This window comes from Hordeum vulgare, chromosome 2H (assembly GCF_904849725.1).
Source record: "Hordeum vulgare subsp. vulgare chromosome 2H, MorexV3_pseudomolecules_assembly, whole genome shotgun sequence".
In the NCBI taxonomy this organism is placed as follows: domain Eukaryota; kingdom Viridiplantae; phylum Streptophyta; class Magnoliopsida; order Poales; family Poaceae; genus Hordeum; species Hordeum vulgare.
The window spans coordinates 649,028,680-649,040,642 of record NC_058519.1 but is presented as its reverse complement, the minus strand read 5'-3'; positions in this window follow the sequence as shown (position 1 = coordinate 649,040,642).

The window sequence follows — 11,963 nt, the reverse complement described above, 5'->3', positions numbered from 1 at the left end:
GGCGATGATGATGATGATGAAGCCCTCCAACTCCAAAGTCCCCTCCGGCAGGGCGCCGGGAAGGGTCTCCAGATGAGATCTCGCGGAAACGGAAGCTTGCGGCGGCGGAAAAGTATTTTCGAGGCTCCCCTGATTTTTTGCGGAATATTTGGGAATTTATAGGCCAAAGATCTAGGTCAGGGGGCGGCCAGGGAGGCCACAAGCCTGCCCACCGCCCCCTCCCCCTGGTGGCAGAGTGGGGGCTTGTGGGCTCCCTGGAGCCCACCTGGCTTAGCCCAAAGGCCCCCTGGTCTTCTTCCGTTCAGGAAAAAATCATTTCGGGGTTTTTCTTCTGTTTGGACTCCGTTCCAAAATCAGATATGAAAAGAGTCAAAAACACGGAATAAACACGAACTCGCACATGGCACTGAATCAATAAGTTAGTCCCAAAAAAAGATATAAAAGGTACATAAAACAACCAAAGAAGACAAGATAACAGCGTGAAACCATCAAACATTATAGATATGTTTGAGACGTATCAGGCCCCCAGGGTCTACTCCACACCATATTTTCAGCCTTACACATTTTACTTCGTTGCACTTTCCGCCTTGAGATCTCACTTTGCAAACAATCTTGAAGGGATTGACAACCCCTTTACAGCGTTGGGTGCAAGCTCTTTTGTGTTTGCGCAGGTACTCTGGACTTGACGAGATTCTCCTACTGGATTGATACCTTGGTTCTCAAACTGAGGGAAATACTTACTGCTCCTCTGCTGCATCACCCTTTCCTCTTCAAGGGAAAAACCAACGCAAGCTCAAGAGACGACAGAAGGATCTCTCGCGACATTGCCAGGGAAGTACTTTTGTTGACGTAGCAATGATCATCTACGAGAGGGCGATCGGATCCACATACCCTTGTAGATCACTAAGCGGGAAGCGTTAATAAACACAGATGATGTAGTGGTACGTCTTCACGATTCAAATCGCCGTCCCATGAACAGCCCCGATCAAGTACTGAACGAACGACACCTCCGCGTTCAGCACACGTACAACTCGATGACGATCTCCGCCTTCTTGATCCAGCAAGATAGACGGGGAAGTAGATGAGTTCTCCGGCAGCATGACGGCGTGCCGGTGGTGGTGGTGATCTATTCCTGCAGGGCTTCGCCTAAGCACCGCAGAAATCCGATCTAGAGGAAGAACTACGAAGTAGAGCTTTAGGGTTGCACGTGATAAAGTTGTGTCTCAAAAACCATGAACCCTCTAGTATATATAGGAGGAGGGAGGGGCTAGCCTTGAGGCTCAAGGAGAGCCTCCTTGGCTCGGCCGAAGTGGAGGAGGGAGGAGTCCTCCTCCAATCCTACTTGGATTAGGACTCCTTCCTAAATTGTCCACCTCTTTTGGATTTTCCACCTTTTTCCTCATGGGCTTTCCTTGGATGACTTGTAAGCCCATTAAGCCTTATTGCGCATCCAGTAAACTTATGTGGACCCCTTGGGGCATGGTGGGCCCACTAGGTGGGTCCCCGAACCCATTCGTCACTCCCGGTACACTGCCGGCAATGCCCAAAAACCTTCCGGAATCCAAATACCAACTTCCTATATATCAATCTTCGTTTCCGGACCATTTCGGAACTCCTCCTAATGTTCGGGATCTCATCTGGGACTCTGAACAAAACTTCGGTTACCATCACCTATAACTCAACTATACCGTAACATCACCGAACCTTAAGTGTGCAGATCTTGCGGGTTCGAGAACTATGCAGACATGACCCGAGACACTTCTCGGTCAATATCCAATAGCGGGACCTGGATGCCCATATTGGATCCTACATATTCTATGATAATCTTATCGGTTGAACCTCTATGTCAAGGATTCATATAATCCCGCATACCATTCCCTTTGTCCTTCGGTATGTTACTTGCCCGAGATTCAATCGTCGATATCCAATACCTATTTCAATCTTGTTATGAGCAAGTCTCTTTACTCGTTCCGTAATACAAGATCCCGTGGCTAACTCCTTAGTCACATTGCTTGCAAGGCTTGTTTGTGATGTTGTATTACCGAGTGGGCCCCGAGATACCTCTCCGTCACACGGAGTGACAAATCCCAGTCTTGATCTATGCTAACTCAACAGACACCTTCGGAGATACCTGTAGTGCACCTTTATAGTCACCCAATAACGTTGCGACATTTGATACACATAAAGCATTCCTCCGGTGTCAGTGAGTCACATGATCTCATGGTCATAGGAATATATACTTGAGACGCAGAAAACAATAGCAACAAAATGACACGATCACATGCTACGTTCATAGTTTAGGTCTTGTCCGTTACATCATTCTCCTAATGATGTGATCTCGTTATCAAGTGACGACACTTGTCTATGGCTAGGAAACCTTAGCCATCTTTGATCAACGAGCTAGTCAACCAGAGGCTCACTAGGTGTCATGGTTTTGTCACGACATGTCCTCGTGAAAGGACTTAGTGAAGGAGCCATCGCACCTTGGTGGCGACTCAAAGGGGGTGAGCGAAAGCGAGACTCATATTTACACAGGTTCGGCCCCTCCTGTGGAGGTAAAAGCCTACGTCCTGCTTTGTGTATATTGATGATGGATTCTATTACAAGGAGGGTGTAACTCGCCTGACCTAGCTCTTGATGATTTCTAACTTGATCTATCTGCCCCACAGACTCGCCTTTATATACAGGTCGAGGCCCTAGGGTTTACAAAAGTCCTGGCCACGTTACAGATCGTGGTCTTCCATATCTCTAAGTCGTCGTGTTTACCAAGCTAGGAAACCTCCTTGGCGGCTTATCTTCTTCATCAATCCTGAACCGATGTCCGGCTCATGGGCCCTGGCGGCCTTCTGAAGAATATCTCTCAACACGCCTTAGGCCTGGGCCAAGGCTTACAATAACCATGTATGAGTCGCCGATTTTCTGACCCGACCCAATTAGGGCGGGTCACACCGCAGGTAATATCCCCAACACTAGGGACATTGTTTTATCTATATATTCACGCATGCATTTATGTTTCCATTCAAAACAATTATAGCATGGATAATAAATGATTATATTGTAACTGGAAATATAATAATAACTATTTTATTATTTCCTCTAGGACATATTTCCAACAAGTAAAGCTAAGCGGGGGCGGGAGGGGAAGGACCTCGACGAGGCCACACAATCGCCTCGAGAGAACAAAAACCCTAACATCAGGGAAAAATTTAGACGTGTTTCGCGATATGCGAGATGAGAGCTTTCTCTCGCTGAAAACTACGCGTAGCTGGGCCGGTCCATTTGGCGCCCACACCCGTGCCGTTGCCCTTTTTGAAAATCTATCCGCCAAGCTGTTTCTTCATCCTTTACTTCTTCTTTGGTTGGCACATTCAATAGTAGTCCAAAATTATATGAAGAAATTTTCTTCTGTCTAGTACAAATTACTTGGACAAAGTATTTGAAATATACATATATATTACTAAAAACAAATTGTATAAAAATATTTGACAAAAACATGTTGGATAAGTAATTGAAAAATATTGAATAAGTATTTTAATATTAGTTAAGCATTAAAAAAAGTTGAACAAGCACTTGATTTTTTTGAATAAGCATTTGAAAAGCGGTGAATAAGTACTTGGAAAATGTCAATCGACCATTCAAAAAATGTTGAACAGTATTTGAAAAATGTTAATCAAGCATTCACAAAATGTTGAACGTCTACAAAAAACATAGTTAATCTTGCATTAAGAAAGTGTTGACCATGGGTATAGAAAAAATGTTAACCTTTTTATTTGAAAACTATTAATCAAGCATTTTCAGAAAAATGTTAAAAAATATGTATAATTTTTTTTTGATCGTGTAATAAAAAAAATGTTGATCATGAGTCCAGAATTTTTGAACCTTTTTTATTTGAAAACTATTAATCAAGCATTTAAAAAAATGTTGAACATAAAGAAACGTCATCTCGCTTAAGGTGAGAAATAATCGCCGCACTTTCTTTAAGGATGGCCACCATGTGTGGTTAGGTCATCCCGAGATTTTCCTACATCGTGACGACCTTAAGGCTTCCTGAGACTGCCTATGAAAAGAATAATAAAGTCTGTCATGAGTTCTTCGGCAGCGTGACGGCGCGCCGGTAGTGGTGGTGATCTATTCCTGCACGGCTTCGCCTAAGTATCGCAGAAATCCGATCTAGAGGAAGAACTACGAAGTAGAGGTTTAGGGTTGCACGTGGCAAAGTTGTGTCTCAAAAACCCTAAACCCTCTAGTATATATAGGAGGAGGGAGGGGCTAGCCTTGAGGCTCAAGTATAGCCTCCTTGGCTCGGACGAAGTGGAGGATGGAGGAGTCCTCCTCCAATCCTACTTGGATTATGACTCCTTCCTAAATTGCCCACCTCTTTTGGATTTTCCACCTTTTTCCTCATGGGCTTTCCTTGGATGACTTGTAAGCCCATTAAGCCTTATTGCGCATCCAATAAACTCATGTGGACCCCTTGGGGCGTGGTGGGTCCACTAGGTGGGCCCCCAGAACCCATTCGTCACTCCTGGTACACTGCCGGTAATGCCCAAAAACCTTCCGGAATCCAAATACCAACTTCCTATATATCAATCTTCATTTCCGTACCATCCTGGAACTCCTCGTGACGTCCGGGATCTCATCCGGGACTCCAAACAAAACTTCGGTTACCATCACCTATAACTCAACTATACCAAAACGTCACCGAACCTTAAGTGTGCAGACCTTGCGGGTTCGAGAACTATGCATACATGACCCGAGACACTTCTCGGTAAATATCCAATAGCGGGACCTGGATGCCCATATTGGATCCTACATATTCTACGATAATCTTTTCGGTTGAACCTCTATGTCAAGGATTCATATAATCCCGTATACCATTCTCTTTGTCCTTCGGTATGTTACTTGCCTGAGATTCGATCGTCGGTATCCAATACCTATTTCAATCTTGTTACGGGCAATTCTCTTTACTCGTTCCGTAATACAAGATCCCGTGGCTAACTCCTTAGTCACATTGCTTGCAAGGCTTGTTTGTGATGTTGTTGTTGGAAATATGCCCTAGAGGCAATGATAAATAGTTATTATTATATTTCCTATTTAAAGATAATCGTTTATTATCCATGCTATAATTGTATTGAATGAAAACATAAATACATGTGTGGATAATAGACATAACAATGTCCCTAGCAAGCCTCTAGTTGGCTAGCCAGTTGATCAAGGATAGTCAAGGTTTTCTGACTATGTGCAAAGTGTTTTTGCTTTAGTGGATCACATTATTAGGGGAATCATGTCATGGACTAGACCCAAACTATGAACATAGCATATTGATCGTGCCATTTTATTGCTATTGTTTTCTACGTGTCAGGTATTTGTTCCTATGACCATGAGATCATATAATCCACTGACACCGGAGGGATGCCTTGTGTGCATCAAACGTCACAACGTAACTGGGTGATTATAAATGTGCTCTACATGTATCTCCGAAGGTGTCCATTGGGTTAGTATGGATCAAGACTGGGATTTGTCACTCCGTGTGACATAGAGGTATCTCGGGGCCCACTCGGTAATACAACATCACACACAAGCCTTGCAAGGAATGTGACTAAGTGTAAGTCACAGGATCTTGTATTACGGAACGAGAAAAGAGACTTGCCGGTAACGAGATTGAAATAGGTATGCGGATACCGATGATCGAATCTCGGGCAAGTAATATACCGAAGGACAAAGGGAATGACATACATGATTGCCTGAATCCTTGACACCGAGGTTCAATCGATAAGTTAGTCGGAGAATATGTAGGATCCAATATGGGCATCCAGGTCCCGCTATTGGATATTGACCGAGGAGTACCTCGGGGCATGTCTGCATAGTTCTCGAACCCGCAGGGTCTGCACACTTAAGGTTCGGCGATGTTTTAGTATAGTTGAGTTATATATGTGGTTACAAAATGTTGTTCGCAGTCCCGGATGAGATCACGGACGTCATGAGGGTTTCCGGAATGGTCCGGAGACGAAGATTGATATTTAGGATGACCTCATTTGGTTACCGAAAAGTTTTCGGGCATTACCGGGAATGTACCGGGAGTGACGAATGGGTTCGGGATGTTCACCGGGAGGGGGCCAACCACCCGGGGAAGCCCATAGGCTTTAGTGGTGCCGCACCAGCCCTTAGTGGGCTGGTGGGACAGCCCAAGAGGCCCTATGCGCAGGAGATAAGAAATCAAAGGAAAAAGAAAAAAAAGAAAGGTGGGAAGGAAGGGAAGGACTCCACCTTCCAATCCTAGTTGGACTAGGATTGGAGGTGGACTCCTCCACCTCCTTGGCCGCTGGACCCTTGGGGTCTTGGACCCCAAGGCAAGCCTCCCCACCCCTCCTCCTATATATAGTGAAGGTCTAGGGCTGATTTGAGACAACTTTGCCACAACAGCTCGACCACAAAACATCACGGTTTTTCCTCTAGATCGTATTTCTGTGGAGCTCGGGCGAAGCCCTGCAGGAGTAGATCCTTCACCACCACCAGAGCGCCGTCACTCTGCCGGAGAACTCATCTACTTCTCCGTCTTGCTTGATGGATCAAGAAGGCCGAGATCATCGTCGAGCTATACGTGTGCTGAACGCGGAGGTGCCGTCCGTTCGGCACTAGATCGGAGCGGATCGTGGGACGGATCGTGGGACGGTTCGTGGGACGGTTCGCGGGGCGGATCGAGGGACGTGAGGACGTTCCACTACATCAACCATGTTTCTTAACGCTTCCCGCTGTGCGATCTACAAGAGTACGTAGATCCAAATCTCCTCTCGTAGATGGACATCACCATGATAGGTCTTCGTGCGCGTAGGAAATTTTTTATTTCCCATGCGACGTTCTCCAACAGTTGTATTACCGAGTGGGCCCCGAGATACCTCTCCGTCACACGGAGTGACAAATCCCAGTCTTGATCTATGCTAACTCAACAGACACCTTCGGAGATACCTGTAGTGCACCTTTATAGTCACCCAGTAACGTTGCGACGTTTGATACACATAAAGCATTCCTCCGGTGTCAGTGAGTCACATGATGTCATGGTCATAGGAATATATACTTGACATGCAGAAAAAAATAGCAACAAAATGACACGATCACATGCTACGTTCATAGTTTAGGTCTTGTCTGTTACATCATTCTCTTAATGATGTGATCCCGTTATCAAGTGGCAGTACTTGTCTATGGCTAGGAAACCTTAGTCATCTTTGATCAACGAGCTAGTCAACTAGAGGCTCAGTAGGTGTCGTGGTTTTGTCACGGCATGTCCTTGTGAAAGGACTTAGTGAAGGAGCCATCGCACCTTGGTGGCGACTCAAAGGGGGTGAGCGAAAGCGAGACTCATATTTACCCAGGTTCGGCCCCTCGTATGGAGGCAAAAGCCTACGTCCTGCTTTGTGTATATTGATGATGGATTCAATTACAAGGAGGGCGTAACTCGCCTGACCTAGCTCTCAATGATTTCTAACTTGATCTATCTGCCCCAGAGACTCGCCTTTATATACACGTCGAGGCCCTAGGGTTTACAAAAGTCCTGTCCACGTTACACATCGTGGTCTTCCATATCTCTAAGTCACTGTGTTTACCAAGCTAGGAAACCTCCTTGGCGGCTTATCTTCTTCATCAATCCTGAACCGCTGTCCGGCTCATGGGCCCCGACGGCCTTCTGAAGAATATCTCTCAACACGCCTCAACCCTGGACCAAGGCTTACACTAACCATGTATGAGTCGCTGCTTTTCTGACCCGGCCCAATTTGGGCGGGTCATACCGCAGGTAATATCCCTAACACTATGGACATTGTTTTGTCTATACATTCACACATGCATTTATGTTTCCATTTAATACAATTATAGCATGGATAATAAATGATTATCTTGTAACAGGAAATATATTAATAACTATTTTATTATTTCCTCTAGGGCATATTTCAACAAGTAAAGCTAAGCGGTGGCAGGAATGGAAGGAATTCGACGAGGCCACACAATCGCCTCGGGAGAAGAAAACCCTAACGTGAGGGAAAAATTTTAGACGTGTTTCGCGATATGCGAGATGAGAGCTTTCTCTCGCTGAAGACTGCGCGTAGCTGAGCCGGTCCAGTTGGCGCCCACGCCCGTGCCGTTGCCCTTTTTGAAAATCTAGCTGCCAAGCTGTTTCTTCATCCTTTACTTCTTCTTTGGTTGGCACATTCAACCTGTAGTCCAAAATTATATGAAGAAATTTTGTTCTGTCTAGTACAAATTACTTGGACAAAGTATTTTAAATATACATATATATTACTAAAAACAAATTGTATAAAAATATTTGACAAAAACATGTTGGATAAGTAACTGAAAAATATTGAATAAGTATTTTAATATTAATTAAGCACTAAAAAAATTTGAACAAGCATTTAATTTTTTTTGAATAAGCATTTGAAAAGCGGTGAATAAGTACTTGGAAAATGTTAATCGACCATTCAAAAAATGTTGAACAATATTTGAAAAATGTTAATCAAGCATTCAGAAAATGTTGAACGTCTACAAAAAACATAGTTAATCCTGCATTAATAAAGTGTTGACCATGGTCCATGGGTATAGAAAAAATGTTAACCTTTTTATTTGAAAACTATTCATCAAGCATTTTCAGAAAAATGTTAAAAAATGTGTATAATTTTTTTGATCCTGTAATAAAAAAATGTTGATCATGAGTCAGAAAAATGTTAACCTTTTTTATTTGAAAGCTATTAATCAAGCATTTTTAAAAAATGTTGAACATAAAAAACGTCATCTCGCGGCGAGAAAAATCGCCGCACTTTATTTAAGGATGGCCACCATGTGTGGTTAGGTCATCCCGAGATTTTCCTACATCGTGACGACCTTAAGGCTTCGTGAGACTGCCTATGAAAAGGATAATAAAGTCTGCCTGATATTTCTTAACGTTTAGGAGAGCCGTTGAGATTTCAAAAGCCTTTGGCCAAGTACAAAAAGGACCCAAAAGACACAAAATAAGACACTAACATGAGAAAACATGCTTAAAAAACAACCAATATTGAATTTTCGACAGCGAGCTAGTGTCAAGTGTGCCGCATCATCTGTGATATGAACCACATCGTCGCCTTGATCAACATTTGATGGTGGTTAAAAAATATTTTATTACGCTTCATCCAAACTTCCGAGTAGACCTGCATCCAAAATTCTACGGATGTGCTCCATCTAAAATAGGGGAAACATGCTTAGCTTTATTGATCTGTAGGATGAAATACAGGAATAACTGAAGTGTCAAAGGGTTAACATTCACACATGACAACCCTCACTTAAATGCAAAGCATGTTTAGCTAACTTATGAGTCTCCATATTGGAGAGGCGACCTTCATGAACAAAGGAAACAGACTGGAAGTCTCCACGGCCCTCATTGATTTCCCTCACTATTGGGCCAATAATCCCAAATGTGCCCGCGTTGATATCCGAGACGGCCGATAGGCAATCCGAGGCCACTATGATGTTACATATAAGAAGATCTCGACATGGATAGGGCTTCTCGGTATGCCAAAGTTTCCAGAATGCTCGGGTCCGTGAAACCGTGGAATACCAATGCAGACGATCCCACAGAGACACCATTCTCATCATAATAGACTACGCTTACTGCACCAATCGGTGGGTACGATCCTACAAAGACACCATTCTCATCACAATAGACTACGCTTACTCCACCAATCGGTGGGTTCCTGCAGACCGCACCATCGACATTCACTTTGTTGCATCCTCTCGGGGGCGGGATCCAAGCCCTCGAGGGGAGCTTGTAGTAGTTGTGTATTTGTTATGGCATGCGCCGGCATCGCTACCTGCACGTCAGAGAGATATATGTTTATGAATGTTGGGTCGACAAGGGGCTTTGGTGTTCTCCTTCATGGATTAGCTTCCTCCACGCCGACCAAATTGCCCAAAGTGTAACAATAATCCTAGTCAGCTATGAATGTGATATTGAGGATATGATACTGAAGATCCATGCCCTAACATTGGCTTCTACCATGGCAAGCATGTGTTCCAGTAACTCCGGTTCATCCAAGTCCCATACGCAGCGCGCCATAGTACAAGTTATCAGTGAATGGAACCAGGAGTCATTTGCTCTGCAGATCGCACAGCACGGCGAAGATGCCATGTCCCTGTGTGCAATGACATCAGCAGTGGGGAGCAAGCTTTGGGCTAATCTCCACAGGAATACTTTGATTTTAGAAGGTACTCAGATCTTCCACAACTTGGCCCAACTCGTTTGTTCGCGTTGGTAGTTGGAAGAACCTCCGCGTCCCTCGAGCCATGCCTCCGCCGAAGCTTTGTAGTTATAAGCATCCGATAAGCCTAACGTATTGTGAACTCTCCTTTGTTCTCATGGGCCCAAGCCCAACAGTTAGGGTAACCGAGTGCTTAAAGAATGTTCAGAATCACATCAACATCAATAGGTAGAAAAGTTGCACGCACTAGTTCATGTTTAAGCTTGTCGTAGTGTTGTCAATTAGCCCAAACACAAAGCGTCGGTTGATTTGGTGTTAAACACACAATCAGCCTCATGGATGCTTCTTTAGGAAGCCAATTCTGTTGTCATATGTGGGTACTATTCCCATCTCCAATACGCCTAATCAAACCCAATTTTAGGGCGTCTTCCCCCTTCATTATGGACCTCCATATTTGTGAGGGTGGTTGCCAAGTTCGACATCCAAAAAGCAAGTCGTAGAAAAATAGCGTGCTTTTAATATTTTTGCACTCAGTGTATCAAGTGATTACAGAATGCGCCATGCTTGTCTTGCCAAGAGGGCAAGGTTAAAAAACTCAATGTCCCTCAAGCCCAAACCTCCTTCGTATTTTGGTTGTGTCATTACTTCCCAGGAGACCCTACTCATTTTGCGTTCACCCCGTTTGCTACCCCACCAGAACATACGAATGATGGAGTTGATATGAAGACATAAGCTTCTTGGGAGCTTGAAACACGCCATAGAAAAAACTGGCATTGCCTGTGCGACGGACTTGATGAGAACTTCTTTTCCACCAAAGGACAAAATCTTCTCCATCCAACCTTTGACCTTGTTTCAGACTCTCTCCTCGAGGTATTTAAAGGCCTCGTTTTTGCTGTTTCGAACATCAGTAGGCATCCCTAAGTATCTGTCGGACAAACTTTCATTGTAAACATTTAGGATATCCTTAATGATCTTCTCTAACTCCTGCGGGCATCCCTTATTAAAAAAGACCGAGGATTTTGATAGATTGATTTTCTGTCCTGAAGCCTGACAATAGGTCTCCATCAACCAAGATACCAAAGTAGCACCATCACTATTAAACTTGGCGAACAACGGGCTATCATCTGCAAAAAGTAAATTAGATGTGCTTCGGTAGACCCCTCTCCACAAAACGTAGAAAGGGAAACGTATACCCGACCGTTGTACAGATACGATATGAAAAGAGTATACATTGTATACATATATGACGGCATGTAGTGTATACTATATTCCACTAAAAAATGTAGTGTACAATATGAGATGGGTATACGTTTTTCCTTGTACGTTTTAAGGATGTTTTAGCGAGGCAAAAGTGGAAGTAAATGGCTTACCGACCGAGCCGTGGCTGCCACTTTGATTGGTCACTAGTGGCAGGGGCACGCCATTGCGCGCCTCTTGGGCGTACATGGACGTACTTATCTAGCTTTTATATTTGTGAACGTATTTGTGTGAGTAAAAAGGTCAGCAAGTGTATATAAGTCAGAGCTGCTGAATAGGGAAGTGCTCCGAAAAGGTCATGAATCATACACAAATATTGAATAGAATAGTGCACCGAAGAGAAGTAGATATAAATAAGCAAGAAACTAAGACAGTAGATTCATATTAACAACTAGATCGTGATCTTACATATTGGATGCAGAGCACGGGCATTGATTTCAATCGAAGCTTAATATAATATGCTTCAAAAGACAGTCAATGTCC